The sequence below is a fragment of the Oncorhynchus keta genome, unplaced genomic scaffold (assembly GCF_023373465.1).
Source record: "Oncorhynchus keta strain PuntledgeMale-10-30-2019 unplaced genomic scaffold, Oket_V2 Un_contig_17543_pilon_pilon, whole genome shotgun sequence".
In the NCBI taxonomy this organism is placed as follows: Eukaryota; Metazoa; Chordata; class Actinopteri; order Salmoniformes; family Salmonidae; genus Oncorhynchus; species Oncorhynchus keta.
The window spans coordinates 166,530-187,802 of record NW_026280479.1 but is presented as its reverse complement, the minus strand read 5'-3'; the positions used below and the strand labels follow the sequence as shown (position 1 = coordinate 187,802).

The 21,273-nt window shown below is 48.7% G+C and overlaps 1 long non-coding RNA gene across 1 annotated transcript; it reads left to right on the top strand.

Annotated features, from left to right (window-relative positions):
• Nucleotides 1–3,552: 3,552 nt before the first annotated feature.
• Nucleotides 3,553–5,660, top strand: LOC127919806 (uncharacterized). Its single transcript, XR_008104070.1, has 3 exons — nt 3,553–3,654; nt 3,756–3,787; nt 4,870–5,660. It is a non-coding gene; the product is annotated as an uncharacterized LOC127919806 (long non-coding RNA).
• The last annotated feature ends 15,613 nt before the right edge of the window (nt 5,661–21,273 follow it).

Below are 21,273 nucleotides of genomic sequence, written 5' to 3'. Positions count from 1 at the left end.
AGAAGTCAACAAATGAGGGTACCTGGGGACATGCAGGGCCTGGGTTTACCTCCACATCACCCGCGGAACAGAGAAGGAGTAGTATGAGGGTGCGGCTAAAGGCTATCAAAACTGGTCGCCTAGAGCGTTGGGGGCAGAGGATAAGAGGAGCAGGTTTCTGGGCATGGTAGAATATATTCAGGGCATAATGCGCAGACAGGGGTATGGTGGGGTGCTATAACTACATGGGTACAGCGGAGGTAAGCCCAGGCACTGGGTGATGATGAGAGAGGTTGTATCTCTGGACATGCTGGTTGTAATGGGTGAGGTCACCGCTGTGTAGTCATGTGTGGGGGTGGGACAAAGGAGGTAACAGGGGTATGCAGAGTGGATCTAGGGGCTCCATTGTGAACTAAAACAATGATAACTAACCTGAACAACAGTATACAAGGCATATTGACATTTGGGAGAGACACTACATGCTGTGGCATACAGAGTCAGGTGATTCTTGTTGTCTCTGATGGGGAACCGTATTTAGGTAGCCTGGGTTTCACTGTGTATTTCTACTGGGTGATTGTTCCTGTCTCTGTGTAGTTTCACCAGATAGGCTGTATTTAGGTTTCACGTTCCGTTTGTTGTTTTTGTATTTATAAGTTATTTCATGTATCGTCATTTGTTTCATTAAAGACATGAGTAACCACCACGCTGCATTTCGGTCCGACTCTCTTTGCGAGCTATAACGAACGCTGTGTTACACATTTCGATAACTTTGAAATTGATTTAAAAGTTTAATAGTCAAATATAGAATATATTATTATAATTATTATTACTAGGTCATAGCAAATTCCCCTAGAACTTACATGCTGTGTAGTCTACTACAGGTGTTGTTGTCTAGCTATAACTACATGCTGTGTAGTCTACTACAGGTGTTGCCTAGCTATAACTACATGCTGTGTAGTCTACTACAGGTGTTGTCTAGCTATAACTACATGCTGTGTAGTCTACTACAGGTGTTGCCTAGCTATAACTACATGCTGTGTAGTCTACTACAGGTGTTGTTGCCTAGCTATAACTACATGCTGTGTAGTCTACTACAGGTGTTGTCTAGCTATAACTACATGCTGTGTAGTCTACTACAGGTGTTGTTGCCTAGCTATAACTACATGCTGTGTAGTCTACTACAGGTGTTGTTGCCTAGCTATAACTACATGCTGTGTAGTCTACTACAGGTGTTGTTGCCTAGCTATAACTACATGCTGTGTAGTCTACTACAGGTGGTGTTGCCTAGCTATAACTACATGCTGTGTAGTCTACTACAGGTGTTGTTGCCTAGCTATAACTACATGCTGTGTAGTCTACTACAGGTGTTGCCTAGCTATAACTACATGCTGTGTAGTCTACTACAGGTGTTGTTGCCTAGCTATAACTACATGCTGTGTAGTCTACTACAGGTGTTGCCTAGCTATAACTACATGCTGTGTAGTCTACTACAGGTGTTGTTGCCTAGCTATAACTACATGCTGTGTAGTCTACTACAGGTGTTGTTGTCTAGCTATAACTACATGCTGTGTAGTCTACTACAGGTGGTGTTGCCTAGCTATAACTACATGCTGTGTAGTCTACTACAGGTGTTGTCTAGCTATAACTACATGCTGTGTAGTCTACTACAGGTGTTGTTGCCTAGCTATAACTACATGCTGTGTAGTCTACTACAGGTGTTGTTGACTAGCTATAACTACATGCTGTGTAGTCTACTACAGGTGGTGTTGCCTAGCTATAACTACATGCTGTGTAGTCTACTACAGGTGGTGTTGCCTAGCTATAACTACATGCTGTGTAGTCTACTACAGGTGTTGTGTGTTGTCTAGCTATAACTACATGCTGTGTAGTCTACTACAGGTGTTGTTGTCTAGCTATAACTACATGCTGTGTAGTCTACTACAGGTGGTGTTGCCTAGCTATAACTACATGCTGTGTAGTCTACTACAGGTGTTGTCTAGCTATAACTACATGCTGTGTAGTCTACTACAGGTGGTGTTGCCTAGCTATAACTACATGCTGTGTAGTCCACTACAGGTGGTGCCTAGCTATAACTACATGCTGTGTAGTCTACTACAGGTGTTGTTGTCTAGCTATAACTACATGCTGTGTAGTCTACTACAGGTGGTGTTGCCTAGCTATAACTACATGCTGTGTAGTCTACTACAGGTGTTGTTGCCTAGCTATAACTACATGCTGTGTAGTCTACTACAGGTGTTGTTGCTAGCTATAACTACATGCTGTGTAGTCTACTACAGGTGTTGTTGCCTAGCTATAACTACATGCTGTGTAGTCTACTACAGGTTGGTGTTGCCTTGCCTAGCTATGAACTACATGCTGTGTAGTCTACTACAGGTACATGCTGTGTAGTCTCTACTACAGGTGTTGTTGTCTAGCTATAACTACATGCTGTGTAGTCTACTAGCAGGTGGTGTTGCCTAGCTATAACTACATGCTGTGTAGTCTACTACAGGTGTTGCCTAGCTATAACTACATGCTGTGTAGTCTACTACAGGTGTTGTTGTCTAGCTATAACTACATGCTGTGTAGTCTACTACAGGTGTTGTTGCCTAGCTATATGACTACATGCTGTGTAGTCTACTACAGGTGTTGTTGTCTAGCTATAACTACATGCTGTGTAGTCTACTACAGGTGTTGTTGCCTAGCTATAACTACATGCTGTGTAGTCTACTACAGGTGGTGTTGCCTAGGTAGAGTAGACTACATGCTGTGGTAGTCTACTACAGGTGGTGTTGCCTAGCTATAACTACATGCTGTGTAGTCTACTACAGGTGTTGTTGTCTAGCTATAACTACATGCTGTGTAGTCTACTACAGGTGGTGTTGCCTAGCTATAACTACATGCTGTGGTGCAGGCTAGCCTACTGGTCATGAGTAGTCTACATGTGTGAGGAGGCAGGTGTTGTTGCCTAGCTATAACTACATGCTGTGTAGTCTACTACAGGTGGTGTTGTCTAGCTATAACTACATGCTGTGTAGTCTACTACAGGTGGTGTTGCCTAGCTATAACTACATGCTGTTGGTAGTCTACTACAGGTGTTGTTGTCTAGCTATAAGGCTACATGCTGTGTAGTCTACTACAGGTGGTGTTGTCTAGCTATAACTACATGCTGTGTAGTCTACAGGTAGCCTATGGTGTTGCCTATTGCTATAACTACATGCTGTGTAGTCTAGGAGGCAGGTGGCAGGTGGTGTTGTCAGAGCTAGAACTAGCATGCTGTGTAGTCTAGGCAGGTAGCCTAGGTGGTGTTGCCTAGCCTATAACTCAGATGTGTGGAGTCTACTATTGGTCAGGTAGCCTATTGGGTGTTGCCTAGCCTATAACTAGATGCTGTGTAGTCTAGCCTATTGGTCAGAGTGTTGCCAGGTAGCCTACAGAGGTAGGCAGGCAGGTAGCCTATTGGTTAGAGTGTAGTGGAGGCAGGTAGCCTATTGGTCAGAGTGTAGAGGAGGCAGGTAGCCTATTGGTTAGAGTGTAGAGGAGGAAGGTAGCCTATTGGTCATAGTGTAGAGCAGGCAGGTAGCCTATTGGTTAGAGTGTAGAGGAGGCAGGTAGCCTATTGGTTAGAGTGTAGAGGAGGCAGGTAGCCTATTGGTCAGAGTGTAGAGGAGGCAGGTAGCCTATTGGTTAGAGTGTAGAGGGAGGCAGGTAGGTAGCCTATTGGTTAGAGTGTAGAGGAGGCAGGTAGCCTATTGGTTAGAGTGTAGAGGAGGCAGGTAGCCTATTGGTTAGAGTGTAGTGGAGGCAGGTAGCCTATTGGTCAGAGTGTAGAGGAGGCAGGTAGCCTATTGGTTGTAGAGTGTAGAGGAGGCAGGTAGCCTATTGGTTAGCCTAGGTGAGTGTAGAGGAGGCAGGTAGCCTATTGGTTAGAGCGTTGGGCCATTAACCTAGGTTTGCCTATTGGTTAGAGTGAAAAAGGTAGCCTTTGGTCAGAGTGTAGAGGACCAGGAGGCAGGTAGCCTATTGGTTAGAGTGTAGAGGAGGCAGGTAGCCTATTGGTCAGAGTGTAGACCCACTCAGGTGAACCCACTGGTTCCACTGAACCAGGACTGTTCAGGTAGCCTATTGGTCCAGTGTAGAGGACTGGTAGCCACTGGTTAGAGTGTAGAGGAGGCCCATTGGTCCACTGTAGAGGACTCCAGGTAGCCCACTGGTTAGAGTGTAGAGGAGGCAGGTAGCCTATTGGTTCCAGTGTAGAGGACCCAGGTAGCCTATTGGTCCACTGAGTGTTCCACTGAGAGGAGGCAGGTTCCACTGCCCACTGTTTCACTGTAGAGGAGGCACTGCCTACTGGTTCCAGTGTAGAGGACTCAGTTAGCCTATTGGTTAGAGTTTAGAGGAGGCAGGTAGCCTATTGGTCAGAGTGTAGAGGACTTCCAGGTAGCCTATTGGTTAGAGTGTAACCCAGGCAGGTAGCCTATTGGTCAGAGTGTAGAGGACTCAGGTAGCCTATTGGTTAGAGTGTAGAACCCAGGTAGCCACTGGCGCCAAGAGGTCAGAGTGTAGAGGAGGCAGGTAGCCTAGTGGTTGTTGGTTGGAGAGTGCCTATGGTTAGAGTGTAGAGGCAGCCCCCCCAGCCTATTGGTTAGAGTGTAGAGGAGGCACCTAGAGGGTCAGAGTTAAATGTAGCCATTGGTCAGTTGTAGAGGACTCAGGTAGCCTATTGGTTAGAGTTTAGAGGAGAACCTGGCAGGTAGCCCGTTATTAGGAGCGTGAGAACAGGACTCAGGTAGCCTATTGGTTAGAGTGTAGAGGACTCAGGTAGCCTATTGGTTAGAATACCAGTGAGAGGACTCAGGTAGCCTATGTTTGAGTGTCAGAGGACATCAGGTAGCCTATTGGTCAGAGTGTAGAGGACTCAGGTAGCCTATTGGTTAGAGTGTAGAGGAGGCAGGTAGCCTATTGGTTAGAGCGTTGGGCCATTAACCGAAAAGGTTTGCTCGATCGAATTCCTGAGCTGACAAAGTAAAAATCTGTCTTTCTATCACTGAGCAAGGCAGTGAACCCACTGTTCCACTGAACCCACTGTTCCACTGAACCCACTGTTCCACTGAACCCACTGTTCCACTGAACCCACTGTTCCACTGAACCCACTGTTCCACTGAACCCACTGTTTCACTGGCGCCAAAGACGTGGATGTTGATTAAGGCAGCCCCCCCCCCCCCACCTCTCTGATTCAGAGGGGTTGGGTTAAATGTTGAAGACACATTTCAGTTGAATGCATTCAGTTGTACAAGTAATGTTGTAGCCAAGGGAGAACCTGGCGACTGTCAGCACCGTTAATAGGAGCGTGAGAACAGGGCGGTGTCTTGGGGGGGACGGGGGCAGATAGAACACTCTGGTGCCTTCGGCCCCTACGATGTAATGAATACCGGTGATCCCCGGAAACCCAGGAGCCGCTGTTTGGCCTCAGAGATCATTCCCCCCAAATCCTCTACCGGCCGAAACAAAACAACTGACATTATGGGGAGGGTTAAGTGGAGGAAGAACAGACATTATGGGGAGGGTTAAGTGGGGGAAGAACAGACATAATGGGGAGGGTTAAGTGGAGGAAGAACAGACATTATGGGGAGGGTTAAGTGGAGGAAGAACAGACATTATGGGGAGGGTTAAGTGGGGGAAGAACAGACATATTGGGGAGGGTTAATGACAGACAGACAGACAGGCAGGCAGACAGACAGACAGACAGACAGACAGGCAGACAGACAGACACATTGCTGGGCGTTCCCCTCACCTGGGCCCTTAATAGTGTCACATCGCTGGGCGTTCCCCTCACCTGGGCCCTTAATAGTGTCACACATCGCTGGGCGTTCCCCTCACCTGGGCCCTTAATAGTGTCACACATCGCTGGGCGTTCCCCTCACCTGGGCCCTTAATAGTGTCACATCGCTGGGCGTTCCCCTCACCTGGGCCCTTAATAGTGTCACACATCGCTGGGCGTTCCCCTCACCTGGGCCCTTAATAGTGTCACATCGCTGGGCGTTCCCCTCACCTGGGCCCTTAATAGTGTCACACATCGCTGGGCGTTCCCCTCACCTGGGCCCTTAATAGTGTCACACATCGCTGGGCGTTCCCCTCACCTGGGCCCTTAATAGTGTCATACATCGCTGGGCGTTCCTCACCTGGCCTGGGCCCTTAATAGTGTCACACATCGCTGGGTGTTCCCCTCACCTGGGCCCTTACTAGTGTCACATCGCTGGGCGTTCCCCTCACCTGGCCTGGGCCCTTAATAGTGTCACACATCGCTGGGCATTCCCCTCACCTGGGCCCTTAATAGTGTCACACATCGCTGGGCGTTCCCCTCACCTGGGCCCTTACTAGTGTCACATCGCTGGGCTTTCCCCTCACCTGGCCTGGGCCCTTAATAGTGTCACACATCGCTGGGCATTCCCCTCACCTGGGCCCTTAATAGTGTCACACATCGCTGGGCGTTCCCCTCACCTGGGCCCTTACTAGTGTCACATCGCTGGGCGTTCCCCTCACCTGGCCTGGTACCTTAACTGCCTTGTTCAGGGGCAGAATGACAGATTTTTACCTTCTGAGCTCAGGGATTTGATCTTGCAACCTTTCGGTTACTAGTCCAACACTCTAACCACTAGGCTACCTGCTGGTTACTAGTCCAACGCTCTAACCACTAGACTACCTGCCTCCTCTACACTCTAACCACTAGGCTACCTGCCGCCTCTACACTCTAACCACTAGGCTACCTGCCTCCTCTACACTCTAACCACTAGGCTACCTGCCGCCTCTACACTCTAACCACTAGGCTACCTGCCGCCTCTACACTCTAACCACTAGGCTACCTGCCGCCCTACACTCTAACCACGAGGCTACCTGCCGCCCCTACACTCTAACCACTAGGCTACTTGCCGCCCCTACACTCTAACCACTAGGCTACCTGCCTCCTCTACACTCTAACCACTAGGCTACCTGCCGCCTCTACACTCTAACCACTAGGCTACCTGCCTCCTCTACACTCTAACCACTAGGCTACCTGCCGCCTCTACACTCTAACCACTAGGCTACCTGCCGCCTCTACACTCTAACCACTAGGCTACCTGCCTCCTCTACACTCTAACCACTAGGCTACCTGCCGCCTCTACACTCTAACCACTAGGCTACCTGCCGCCTCTACACTCTAACCACTAGGCTACCTGCCACCTCTACACTCTAACCACTAGGCTACCTGCCACCTCTACACTCTAACCACTAGGCTACCTGCCTCCTCTACACTCTAACCACTAGGCTACCTGCCGCCTCTACACTCTAACCACTAGGCTACCTGCCTCCTCTACACTCTAACCACTAGGCTACCTGCCGCCTCTACACTCTAACCACTAGGCTACCTGCCGCCTCTACACTCTAACCACTAGGCTACCTGCCGCCTCTACACTCTAACCACTAGGCTACCTGCCGCCCCTACACTCTAACCACTAGGCTACCTGCCGCCCCTACACTCTAACCACTAGGCTACCTGCCGCCCCTACACTCTAACCACTAGGCTACCTGCCTCCTCTACACTCTAACCACTAGGCTACCTGCCGCCTCTACACTCTAACCACTAGGCTACCTGCCTCCTCTACACTCTAACCACTAGGCTACCTGCCGCCTCTACACTCTAACCACTAGGCTACCTGCCGCCTCTACACTCTAACCACTAGGCTACCTGCCTCCTCTACACTCTAACCACTAGGCTACCCTACCACCTCTACACTCTAACCACTAGGCTACCTGCCACCTCTACACTCTAACCACTAGGCTACCTGCCACCTCTACACTCTAACCACTAGGCTACCTGCCTCCTCTACACTCTAACCACTAGGCTACCTGCCACCCCATAGGTGTTCCATTTGTCCAGGTGGGAAAGGGCAGAGTGCCATAGAGATTACGTCATCTGTGGATCTGTTGGGGCGGTATGCTAATTAGAGTGGGCCCAGGGTGTCCGGGATGATGGTGTTGATGTGAGTCATGACCAGCCTTTCAAAGCACTTCATGGCTACAGATGTGAGTGCTTTAGAGCGATAGACATTTAGACAGGTTACCTAGGCATTTTTGGGTACAGGGACTATGGTGGTCTGCATGAAAGATGTAGGTATTACAGACTGGGTCAAAGACAGGTTGAAAGCTGGTCAGCACATGCTCTGAGTATGCGTCATGGTAATCTGTCTGGCCCTGTGGCCTTGTGAATGTAAACCTGTTTAAAGGTCACATCAGCTACGGAGAGCGTTTTCGCACAGTCGTCCGAAACAGCTGGTGCTCTCATGCATGTTTCAGTGCTGAACCAGCTGAAGATTACATTTGAAGATTACAGAGGGCAAGCTTATGATAATGGGGCCAACGGGAAGGGCAAAGCACCAAGGTGTACAAGCCAGAGTGCTGAAAAACATCCCAGAGCCGCGTTCGTCCCATGTGGAGCACATACTCTAAACCTCGTCATTGCAGATGCTGCCAAATCTTAAAAAAAAGATGCAGTTGTTTTTTTGGGCATGTGCAAAAGCTCTTCACCTTCTTTTCAACTGGCACACAAAGACTGTTTTGAAGAAACACGTGAACATAACCGCGAAGTGACAAAAGATGGGAGAGTAGGCTCCAAGGTGTTCACGCAATCAGGTATCAGGCTTCTGAGGTTCGGAAGGTATTACTGGAAGCCTGACAGACGATCAACGATCCGGTGGACAAAGTGGAGGCACGAGCAGAGGAAGTCGGGTTGTACCGCCTCTTGATTTGCTGTGTCGTTATGGTGTGAGATACTGACACTGACAAACAAGGTGAACAAGCTCCTCCAATCCGCCTCAATGCAGTTGGATATCGCAGTGAATTTAATCTCAAATGCAAAGGCCTCCCTCGCTACATACCGGGAACCTGGATTCTCTGAGGCCCAGACTACAGCCAAAAGCATTTGTGAAGAAATGAATGTAGAGGCTGTTCTGAAAGAGAAGAGACTGAGAAACAGCGAGAGGCATTTCAGCTACGAGGCTCCTGATGAACAGGTGACTGACGCACTGAAACACCTTGAAGTCGACTACTTCAACAATGTGGTCGACTCTGCTGTTGACATCCATGGATGAGAGATTTGAAGCACTCAACCAGGTGAAAAACCTAATATGGAGTGCTGCTGAACTTCAGCACCTCTCAGATGTCCAGAGAATCTTTAACGGCTCACATGCATGGAAGTTTAAAACACTCTTATCCTTCAGAGACGAACACAAACACTGTGACATCGGTGGAATGGATCTGGCACAGGAGATTCAGAATGTACCCGATCTGCCATCAGATAAGATGGCTGCCTTTGAGCTGCTTTCCTTTCTCTGTCAGAGAGACCTGGAGGAACTCTCTCCTAACCTTTGGACGGCCCTGAGAATTGCAGTCACCCTTCCAGTAACAGTAGCATTGGCAGAGAGGAGCTTTTCAAAATGAAAGCTCATCAAAAGCTACCTGAGGTCTTCCATGTCACAGGAACATTTGAGTGGTCTGGCCATCATGAGCGTTTGATTGGTCTGGCCATCATGAGCGTTTGAGTGGTCTGGCCATCATGAGCGTTTGAGTGGTCTGGCCATCATGAGCGTTTGAGTGGTCTGGCCATCATGAGCGTTTGAGTGGTCTGGCCATCATGAGCTTTTGAGTGGTCTGGCCATCATGAGCGTTTGAGTGGTCTGGCCATCATGAGCGTTTGAGTGGTCTGGTCATCATGAGCGTTTGAGTGGTCTGGCCAAAATGAGCGTTTGAGTGGTCTGGCCATCATGAGCATAAATCATGCCGTGGGGAAATACATGTCCTACGATGACATCATTGATGACATCATTGATGATTTTGCCTTAAGAAAGTGCAGAAGAGGAGTATTTTGGCGGTAAGATTTTAATTCAAACATTCACATGTTTACACACTTAGTAACATTTAAGATTGTATGTCAGAAGTGCATTTGTGTAAACGACTGTTTAACTATGTGACATCGTTTCTCCATTTCTTCCAGACAGTCCAGATAGACTGGTGCCCAGACAGACTGGTGCCCAGACAGACTGGGGCCCAGATAGACTGGTGCCCAGACAGACTGGTGCCCAGACAGACTGGGGCCCAGACAGACTGGTGCCCAGACAGACTGGTGCCCAGATAGACTGGTGCCCAGACAGACTGGGGCCCAGATAGACTGGTGCCCAGACAGACTGGGGCCCAGACAGACTGGTGCCCAGATAGACTGGTGCCCAGACAGACTGGGGCCCAGATAGACTGGTGCCCAGACAGACTGGTGCCCAGACAGACTGGGGCCCAGACAGACTGGTGCCCAGATAGACTGGTGCCCAGACAGACTGGGGCCCAGACAGACTGGGGCCCAGATAGACTGGTGCCCAGACAGACTGGTGCCCAGACAGACTGGGGCCCAGATAGACTGGTGCCAAGACAGACTGGTGCCCAGACAGACTGGGGCCCAGATAGACTGGTGCCAAGACAGACTGGTGCCCAGATAGACTGGTGCCCAGATAGACTGGTGCCCAGACAGACTGGGGCCCAGATAGACTGGTGCCCAGACAGACTGGTGCCCAGACAGACTGGTGCCCAGACAGACTGGTGCCCAGACAGACTGGTGCCCAGACAGACTGGTGCCCAGACAGACTGGTGCCCAGACAGACCGGTGCCCATGCTGATGCTGAAAATGCCCAGGCTGTAGAGGGAACCAAAGCTAATCACGCAGCTCTATAGGGTTTATTTGACTATTTTGAGACATACAGCTGCAGCCACAGCCTACAGGCTTATGTTTACATTGTATAGACTAATCTAATTGTATAATGTTGTGTGGACTGGACTAATTACCAGGCAGTGTTATATTTTATTATTTTCTACATTTGACATTTTCTAAAATTTCTTATTTATGTTCATGTTCACTTATCTTAAGATTCTATATGGGGTGTCAGGTGTGACAATGGTAAATGGTTTACATGGCTCCCGGGTCAGGTAGGAGGGCCCCTTTAGAAGAATTCTGCTTAGGGCCCCAGGGAGGTCAGGACCGGCTCTGCTCCCAGGAATGTCCTACATGATGGATCATTAGCTCCCCTCCAGAAAAGACACCTTCAGACATCTAGATGGCCGGGCGGAGTGGGAGTGGAGACAGAGACAGCAGTGGGGTCAATCTGTAGAACCCAGTTCCTACATTTAGAATATAAAAATAGATTTTTGTAAACAAAACTACACTACATTTTATCTCTGGGACCCTCAGGATGACAAATCAGAGCCAGATAAGTAAGTACATTATTTACCTTCAGAGGTGAATGTACAGTACAAATACTTATTTTCCACCATAATTTGCAAATAAATTCATTAAAAATCATACAATGTGATTTTCTGGATTTCTTTTCTCATTTTGTCTGTCATAGTTGAAGTGTACCCTATGATGAAAATTACAGGCCTCTCTCACCTTTTTAAGTGGGAGAACTTGCACAATTGGTGGCTGACTAAATACTTTTTTGCCCCACTGTATCAAACCATTTGCCGTGATAAAAGTGTCTTGTTGTTGTGCACTCTCCTCAAACAATAGAGCCTGGTAATTTTTCCAATATAATAGCTACTGTAAATTGGACACTGCAGTTGGATCAACAAGCTTTCTGCCCATGTAAGACATGTCTATGTCCCGGAAAGTTGGCCGTAGTATACAACGTTTTCTAGTCACATTATCGCATACTGAGCAACAACTGTCCCGGCTTAGGGACACAGATCCCGTAGAGGCTAAACGACCCTGAACCTGGCTGTTTGGTTTGTTTATAAATCGTGGAGTGCGGGCTGTGCCAGAGATCGTATGGGCTGTGCCAGAGACCGTATGGGCTGTGCCAGAGACTGTATGGGCTGTGCCAGAGACCGTATGGGCTGTGCCAGAGACCGTATGGGCTGTGCCAGAGACCGTATGGGCTGTGCCAGAGACCGTATGGGCTGTGCCAGAGACCGTATGGGCTGTGCCAGAGACCGTATGGGCTGTGCCAGAGATCGTATGGGCTGTGCCAGAGACCGTATGGGCTGTGCCAGAGACCGTATGGGCTGTGCCAGAGACCGTATGGGCTGTGCCAGAGATCGTATGGGCTGTGCCAGAGACCGTATGGGCTGTGCCAGAGATCGTATGGGCTGTGCTAGAGACCGTATGGGCTGTGCCAGAGACCGTATGGGCTGTGCCAGAGACCGTATGGGCTGTGCCAGAGACCGTATGGGCTGTGCCAGAGACCGTATGGGCTGTGCCAGAGACCGTATGGGCTGTGCCAGAGACCGTATATGGGTTGTGCCAGAGACCGTATGGGCTGTGCCAGAGACCGTATGGGCTGTGCCAGAGACCGTATGGGCTGTGCCAGAGACCGTATGGGCTGTGCCAGAGACCGTATGGGCTGTGCCAGAGACCGTATGGGCTGTGCCAGAGACCGTATGGGCTGTGCCAGAGATCGTATGGGCTGTGCCAGAGACCGTATGGGCTGTGCCAGAGACCGTATGGGCTGTGCCAGAGACCGTATGGGCTGTGCCAGAGACCGTATGGGCTGTGCCAGAGACCGTATGGGCTGTGCGAGAGATCGTATGGGCTGTGCCAGAGACCGTATGGGCTGTGCCAGAGACCGTATGGGCTGTGCGAGAGATCGTATGGGCTGTGCCAGAGACCGTATGGGCTGTGCCAGAGACCGTATGGGCTGTGCCAGAGACCGTATGGGCTGTGCCAGAGACCGTATGGGCTGTGCCAGAGATCGTATGGGCTGTGCCAGAGACCGTATGGGCTGTGCCAGAGACCGTATGGGCTGTGCCAGAGACCGTATGGGCTGTGCCAGAGACCGTATGGGCTGTGCCAGAGACCGTATGGGCTGTGCCAGAGACCGTATGGGCTGTGCCAGAGACCGTATGGGCTGTGCCAGAGACCGTATGGGCTGTGCCAGAGATCGTATGGGCTGTGCCAGAGACCGTATGGGCTGTGCCAGAGACCGTATGGGCTGTGCCAGAGACCGTATGGGCTGTGCCAGAGACCGTATGGGCTGTGCCAGAGACCGTATGGGCTGTGCCAGAGACCGTATGGGCTGTGCCAGAGATCGTATGGGCTGTGCCAGAGACCGTATGGGCTGTGCCAGAGACCGTATGGGCTGTGCCAGAGACCGTATGGGCTGTGCCAGAGACCGTATGGGCTGTGCACGCGGAGGAAGGTAGAGATGTACATTCCCGATTAATCCGAATTTATAAGGTGCCATACATCAGTATTCGGAGGGTGGAACTAAATGAGCATTCCCACACTAGGACAGGAATTAGGAACTAGGACAGGAATTAGGAACTAGGACAAGAATTAGGAACTAGGACAGGAATTAGGAACTAGGACAGGAATTAGGAACTAGGACAGGAATTAGGAACTAGGACAGGAATTAGGAACTAGGACAGGAATTAGGAACTAGGACAGGAATTAGGAACTAGGACAGGAATTAGGTTACATTTTTTGTTTGTTGTCAAGTTCATTAAATGTGCTGAGGATGTTCCAAAACAAAGCAACCGTTCCCAGAACGTTGTGGAAAGGTTGTACGATAAATAACCATAGGACAACCACACTCCCACCTATGGTTCTCAGAACGTTATGCGTTAGCTGGGTCTCGTCCTAATTACATGTGGTCAAACAAACACCCCGGCAGAGTGGCGTTTAGAACCAGCCAGCCCTTACGGTAAAAGACCCACCTGTTGTATAAATGAATAATAACCATAGGACAACCACGCTCTCACCAAGCTTTAAGAAACATATGGTTCTCAGAACGTTATGCGTTAGCTGGGTCTCGTCCTAATTACATGTGGTCAAACAAACACCCCGGCAGAGTGGCGTTTAGAACCAGCCAGCCCTTACGGTAAAAGACCCACCTGTTGTATAAATGAATAATAACCATAGGACAACCACGCTCTCACCAAGCTTTAAGAAACATGTGGTAGAGAGTGTGTGTGTGTGTGTATATATGTATGCACATTGTGGAATGTGCTGAGCTGTGTAAATGGTCCCTGGGGATTGGCTGGCTGTCCCGGTCCTCCATCACCTTAGGGACCAATCAGAGTAGGGAACTGACAGCCTGTCCAATCAGAGTGCATGACTGACAGGTTGTTATGACTACTGGGGACCTGGGAAAAGGAGAGGAGTGTCACAAGGGACACACACACACACTTATGATTTGACATTTTAAACACACACACACACACACACACACACACACACACACACACACACACACACACACACACACACACACACACACACACACACACACACACACACACACACACACACACACACGCGCGCACACACACACACACCATTAGCTAGTGCTAAATACATCTGTCAGAATTACTCCAGTGCTAATCTCTGTTAGGGCTAGGGCTGATTTCAAGGTTTCACTGTTAACCTACAAAAGGTTTCACTGTTAACCTACAAAAGGTTTCACTGTTAACCTACAAAAGGTTTCACTGTTAACCTACAAAAGGTTTCACTGTTAACCTACAAAAGGTTTCACTGTTAACCTACAAAATGTTTCACTGTTAACCTACAAAAGGTTTCACTGCTAAGCAACAAAGCATTAAATGAACTTGCTCCTACCTATCTCTCTGATTTGGTCCTGCCGTACATACCTACACGTACGCTACGGTCACAAGACGCAGGTCTCCTAATTGTCCCTAGAATTTCTAAGCAAACAGCTGGAGGCAGGGCTTTCTCCTATAGAGCTCCATTTTTATGGAACGGTCTGCCTATCAATGTGAGAGACGCAAACTCGGTCTCAACCTTTAAGTCTTTACTGAAGACTCATCTCTTCAGTGGGTCCTATGATTGAGTGTAGTCTGGCCCAGGAGTGGGAAGGTGAACGGAAAGGCTCTGGAGCAACGAACCGCCCTTGCTGTCTCTGCCTGGCCGGTTCCCCTCTTTCCACTGGGATTCTCTGCCTCTAACCCTATTACAGGGGTACTGCTCTTACTGTCTATTATCTATCCTTTACTCCTACCTACAGTATACTGCTGTTACTGTCTATTATCTATCCTTTACCCCTACCTACAGTATACTGCTGTTACTGTCTATAATCTATCCTTTACCCCTACCTACAGTATACTGCTGTTACTGTCTATTATCTATCCTTTACCTCTACCTACATTATATTACCTACCCTACTACCAACACTGCTATTACTGTCTATTATCTATCCTTTACCCCTACCTACATTATATTACCTACCCTACTACCAACACTGCTGTTACTGTCTATTATCTATCCTTTACCCCTACCTACAGTATACTGCTATTACTGTCTATTATCTATCCTTTACCCCTACCTACAGTATACTGCTATTACTGTCTATTATCTATCCTTTACCCCTACCTACATTATATTACCTACCCTACTACCAACACTGCTCTTACTGTCTATTATCTATCCTTTACCTCTACCTACATTATATTACCTACCCTACTACCAACACTGCTCTTACTGTCTATTATCTATCCTGTTGTCTAGTCTTTACCCCTACCTACATTATATTACCTACCCTACTACCAACACTGCTGTTACTGTCTATTATCTATCCTTTACCCCTACCTACAGTATACTGCTGTTACTGTCTATTATCTATCCTTTACCCCTACCTACAGTATACTGCTGTTACTGTCTATTATCTATCCTTTACCTCTACCTACATTATATTACCTACCCTACTACCAACACTGCTCTTACTGTCTATTATCTATCCTGTTGTCTAGTCTTTACCTCTACCTACATTATATTACCTACCCTACTACCAACACTGCTGTTACTGTCTATTATCTATCCTTTACCCCTACCTACATTATATTACCTACCCTACTACCAACACTGCTCTTACTGTCTATTATCTATCCTGTTGTCTAGTCTTTACCTCTACCTACATTATATTACCTACCCTACTACCAACACTGCTCTTACTGTCTATTATCTATCCTTTACCCCTACCTACATTATATTACCTACCCTACTACCAACACTGCTCTTACTGTCTATTATCTATCCTTTACCCCTACCTACATTATATTACCTACCCTACTACCAACACTGCTGTTACTGTCTATGATCTATCCTGTTGTCTAGTCTTTACCCCTACCTACATTATATTACCTACCCTACTACCAACACTGCTCTTACTGTCTATTATCTATCCTGTTGTCTAGTCTTTACCTCTACCTACATTATATTACCTACCCTACTACCAGCACTGCTGTTACTGTCTATTATCTATCCTTTACCCCTACCTACATTATATTACCTACCCTACTACCAACACTGCTCTTACTGTCTATTATCTATCCTGTTGTCTAGTCTTTACCTCTACCTACATTATATTACCTACCCTACTACCAACACTGCTGTTACTGTCTATTATCTATCCTTTACCCCTACCTACAGTATACTGCTGTTACTGTCTATTATCTATCCTTTACCCCTACCTACAGTATACTGCTGTTACTGTCTATTATCTATCCTTTACCCCAACTACAGTATACTGCTGTTACTGTCTATTATCTATCCTTTACCCCTACCTACAGTATACTGCTGTTACTGTCTATTATCTATTCTTTACCCCTACCTACAGTATACTGCTGTTACTGTCTATAATCTATCCTGTTGTCTATCCTTTACCCCTACCTACATTATATTACCTACCCTACTACCAACACTGCTGTTACTGTCTATTATCTATCCTGTTGTCTAGTCTTTACCCCTACCTACATTATATTACCTACCCTACTACCAACACTGCTCTTACTGTCTATTATCTATCCTGTTGTCTAGTCTTTACCCCTACCTACATTATATTACCTACCCTACTACCAACACTGCTGTTACTGTCTATTATCTATCCTGTTGTCTAGTCTTTACCTCTACCTATCCTGTTGTCTAGTCTTTACCTCAGGGCTCCGGGCAGCCGAGCGGAAATGGAGGAAAACTCGCCTCCCTGCGGACCTGGCATCCTTTCGCTCCCTCCTCTCTACATTTTCCTCTTCTGTCTCTGCTGCTAAAGCCACTTTCTACCACTCTAAATTCCAAGCTTCTGCCTCTAACCCTAGGAAGCTCTTTGCCACCTTCTCCTCCCTCCTGAATCCCCCTCCCCCTCCTCCCTCTCTGCAGATGACTTCGTCAACCATTTTGAAAAGAAGGTCGACGACATCCGATCCTCGTTTGCTAAGTCAAACGACACCGCTGGTTCTGCTCACACTGCCCTACCCTGTGCTCTGACCTCTTTCTCCCCTCTCTCTCCAGATGAAATCTCGCGTCTTGTGACGGCCGGCCACCCAACAACCTGCCCGCTTGACCCTATCCCCTCCTCTCTTCTCCAGACCATTTCCGGAGACCTTCTCCCTTACCTCACCTCGCTCATCAACTCATCCCTGACCGCTGGCTACGTCCCTTCCGTCTTCAAGAGAAAAAACTTACACTCGATCCCTCCGATGTCAACAACTACAGACCAGTATCCCTTCTTTCTTTTCTCTCCAAAACTCTTGAACGTGCCGTCCTTGGCCAGCTCTCCCGCTATCTCTCTCAGAATGACCTTCTTGATCCAAATCAGTCAGGTTTCAAGACTAGTCATTCAACTGAGACTGCTCTTCTCTGTATCACGGAGGCGCTCCGCACCGCTAAAGCTAACTCTCTCTCCTCTGCTCTCATCCTTCTAGACCTATCGGCTGCCTACGATACTGTGAACCATCAGATCCTCCTCTCCACCCTCTCCGAGTTGGGCATCTCCGGCGCGGCCCACGCTTGGATTGCGTCCTACCTGACAGGTCGCTCCTACCAGGTGGCGTGGCGAGAATCTGTCTCCTCACCACGCGCTCTCACCACTGGTGTCCCCAGGGCTCTGTTCTAGGCCCTCTCCTATTCTCGCTATACACCAAGTCACTTGGCTCTGTCATAACCTCACATGGTCTCTCCTATCATTGCTATGCAGACGACACACAATTAATCTTCTCCTTTCCCCCTTCTGATGACCAGGTGGCGAATCGCATCTCTGCATGTCTGGCAGACATATCAGTGTGGATGACGGATCACCACCTCAAGCTGAACCTCTGCAAGACGGAGCTGCTCTTCCTCCCGGGGAAGGACTGCCCGTTCCATGATCTCGCCATCACGGTTGACAACTCCATTGTGTCCTCCTCCCAGAGCGCTAAGAACCTTGGCGTGATCCTGGACAACACCCTGTCGTTCTCAACTAACATCAAGGCGGTGGCCCGTTCCTGTAGGTTCATGCTCTACAACATCCGCAGAGTACGACCCTGCCTCACACAGGAAGCGGCGCAGGTCCTAATCCAGGCACTTGTCATCTCCCGTCTGGATTACTGCAACTCGCTGTTGGCTGGGCTCCCTGCCTGTGCCATTAAACCCCTACAACTCATCCAGAACGCCGCAGCCCGTCTGGTGTTCAACCTTCCCAAGTTCTCCCACGTCACCCCGCTCCTCCGCTCTCTCCACTGGCTTCCAGTTGAAGCTCGCATCCGCTACAAGACCATGGTGCTTGCCTACGGAGCTGTGAGGGGAACGGCACCTCAGTACCTCCAGGCTCTGATCAGGCCCTACACCCAAACAAGGGCACTGCGTTCATCCACCTCTGGCCTGCTCGCCTCCCTACCACTGCGGAAGTACAGTTCCCGCTCAGCCCAGTCAAAACTGTTCGCTGCTCTGGCCCCCAATGGTGGAACACACTCCCTCACGACGCCAGGACAGCGGAGTCAATCACCACCTTCCGGAGACACCTGAAACCCCACCTCTTTAAGGAATACCTAGGATAGGATAAGTAATCCTTCTCACCCCCCTTTTAAGATTTAGATGCACTATTGTAAAGTGACTGTTCCACTGGATGTCATAAGGTGAATGCACCAATTTGTAAGTCGCTCTGGATAAGAGCGTCTGCTAAATGACTTAAATGTAAAATGTAAATGTACCTACATGTACATATCTACCTTAATTATCTTGTACCAATGCACATCGACTCAGTACGGGTGCCCTGTGTATATATCCAAATTATTGTTACTCATTGTGTTGATAAAACGTTCAGGCAACCATAGTAAAACGTTCAGGCAACCATAGTAAAACGTTCAGGCAACCACAGTAAAACGGTCAGGCAACCATAGCAAAACGTTCAGGCAACCACAGTAAAACGTTCAGGCAACCATAGCAAAACGTTCAGGCAACCACAGTAAAACGTTCAGGCAACCATAGCAAAACGTTCAGGCAACCACAGTAAAACGTTCAGGCAACCATAGCAAAACGTTCAGGCAACCATAGTAAAACGTTCAGGCAACCATAGCAAAACGTTCAGGCAACCATAGCAAAACGTTCAGGCAACCATAGGAAAATGTTCAGGCAACCAAAGTAAAACGTTCAGGCAACCACAGTAAAACCTTCAGGCAACCATAGTAAAACGTTCAGGCAACCACAGTAAAACCTTCAGGCAACCATAGTAAAATGTTCTCATAACCTCCCTGCAGCCTAAAAATGCTCCCAGAACAAGAAGCAATGTTCTCAGAACGTGTAAAAAGCATTACATTTTAACAGTCAGGAGAGCTATGGCTTCGTTCCCCACAGCCAATGGTGATGGCACCTTAATTAGGGAGGAAGTAGTAATGACTGGAGCAGAGCAGGCGGAATGGTATCAGATACATTAAACACACATGGATGCCATTCCCTCTGTTCCATTGTTATGAGCCCTTCCTCCCCTCAGCAGCCTCCACTGACATACAGTACATCACACACGCGCACACACACACACACACGTGCTCATAATAAGTTAGTTCAGGATTCTCTGAGGTTTCTCTGCAGATGATCTAATGTCAGCCTGAAGCTGACTGGACGTGCTACTGTCTCTCATAACGCTGGTTAGCTCATACCAAGCTGTCAAGACAGTACACACACACACACACACACACACACACACACACACACACACACACACACACACACACACACACACACACACACACACACACACACACACACACACACACACACACAGATAGTTTAGAACATTCTGTGGTTTCCCTGGTAATTAGCACATAGTGTAGGGGGAGAAAGAGTGCTATCGGACCCCAGGAAGCACTGATAGAGGCCAGTCCCTATGGGTCCCTGGTGTGTGTGTGTGTGTGTGTGTGTGTGTGTGTGTGTGTGTGTGTGTGTGTGTGTGTGTGTGTGTGTGTGTGTGTGTGTGTGTGTGTGTGTGTGTGTGTGTGTGTGTGTGTGTGTGTGTGTGTGTGTGTGTGTGTGTGTCTATACATGCACTCCAGGCCGATACACTCACATAGCCTCCTGATATCCCTGGACAAACCCTCCAGACACACTGATAAACAGGGAGGTGATCGTAACTCCCCCAGAAAACTTCTTGCTGGGAGAAGACGTTAGGCATGTCCCTCAGTCTCCCTCCCTTCAGCCTCTAACCCAAAGCCCACAGGGGACCCTCGCCCCCGCTCAGCCCCGAGATGGATGCTCCTGCCAGAATATTCCACCGCTGCACTCCCCCTCCTAAAGAGAGGAAGACTAGGAGAGGGAGACTAGTCCTGACCTCCTAAAGAGAGGAAGACTAGGATAGGGAGACTAGTCCTGACCTCCTAAAGAGAGGAAGACTAGGAGAGGGAGACTAGTCCTGACCTCCTAAAGAGAGGAAGACTAGGAGAGGGAGACTAGTCCTGACCTCCTAAAGAGAGGAAGACTAGGAGAGGGAGACTAGTCCTGACCTCCTAAAGAGAGGAAGACTAGGAGAGGGAGACTAGTCCTGACCTCCTAAAGAGAGGAAGACTAGGAGAGGGAGACTAGTCCTGACCTCCTAAAGAGAGGAAGACTAGGAGAGGGAAACTAGTCCTGACCTCCTAAAGAGAGGAAGACTAGGAGAGGGAGACTAGTCCTGACCTCCTAAAGAGAGGAAGACTAGGAGAGGGAGACTAGTCCTGACCTCCTAAAGAGAGGAAGACTAGGAGAGGGAGACTAGTCCTGACCTCCTAAAGAGAGGAAGACTAGGAGAGGGAGACTAGTCCTGACCTCCTAAAGAGAGGAAGACTAGGAGAGGGAGACTAGTCCTGACCTCACAAAGAGAGGAAGACTAGGAGAGGGAGACTAGTCCTGACCTCCCAAAGAGAGGAAGACTAGGAGAGGGAGACTAGTCCTGACCTCCCAAAGAGAGGAAGACTAGGAGAGGGAGACTAGTCCTGACCTCCCAAAGAGAGGAAGACTAGGAGAGGGAGACTAGTCCTGACCTC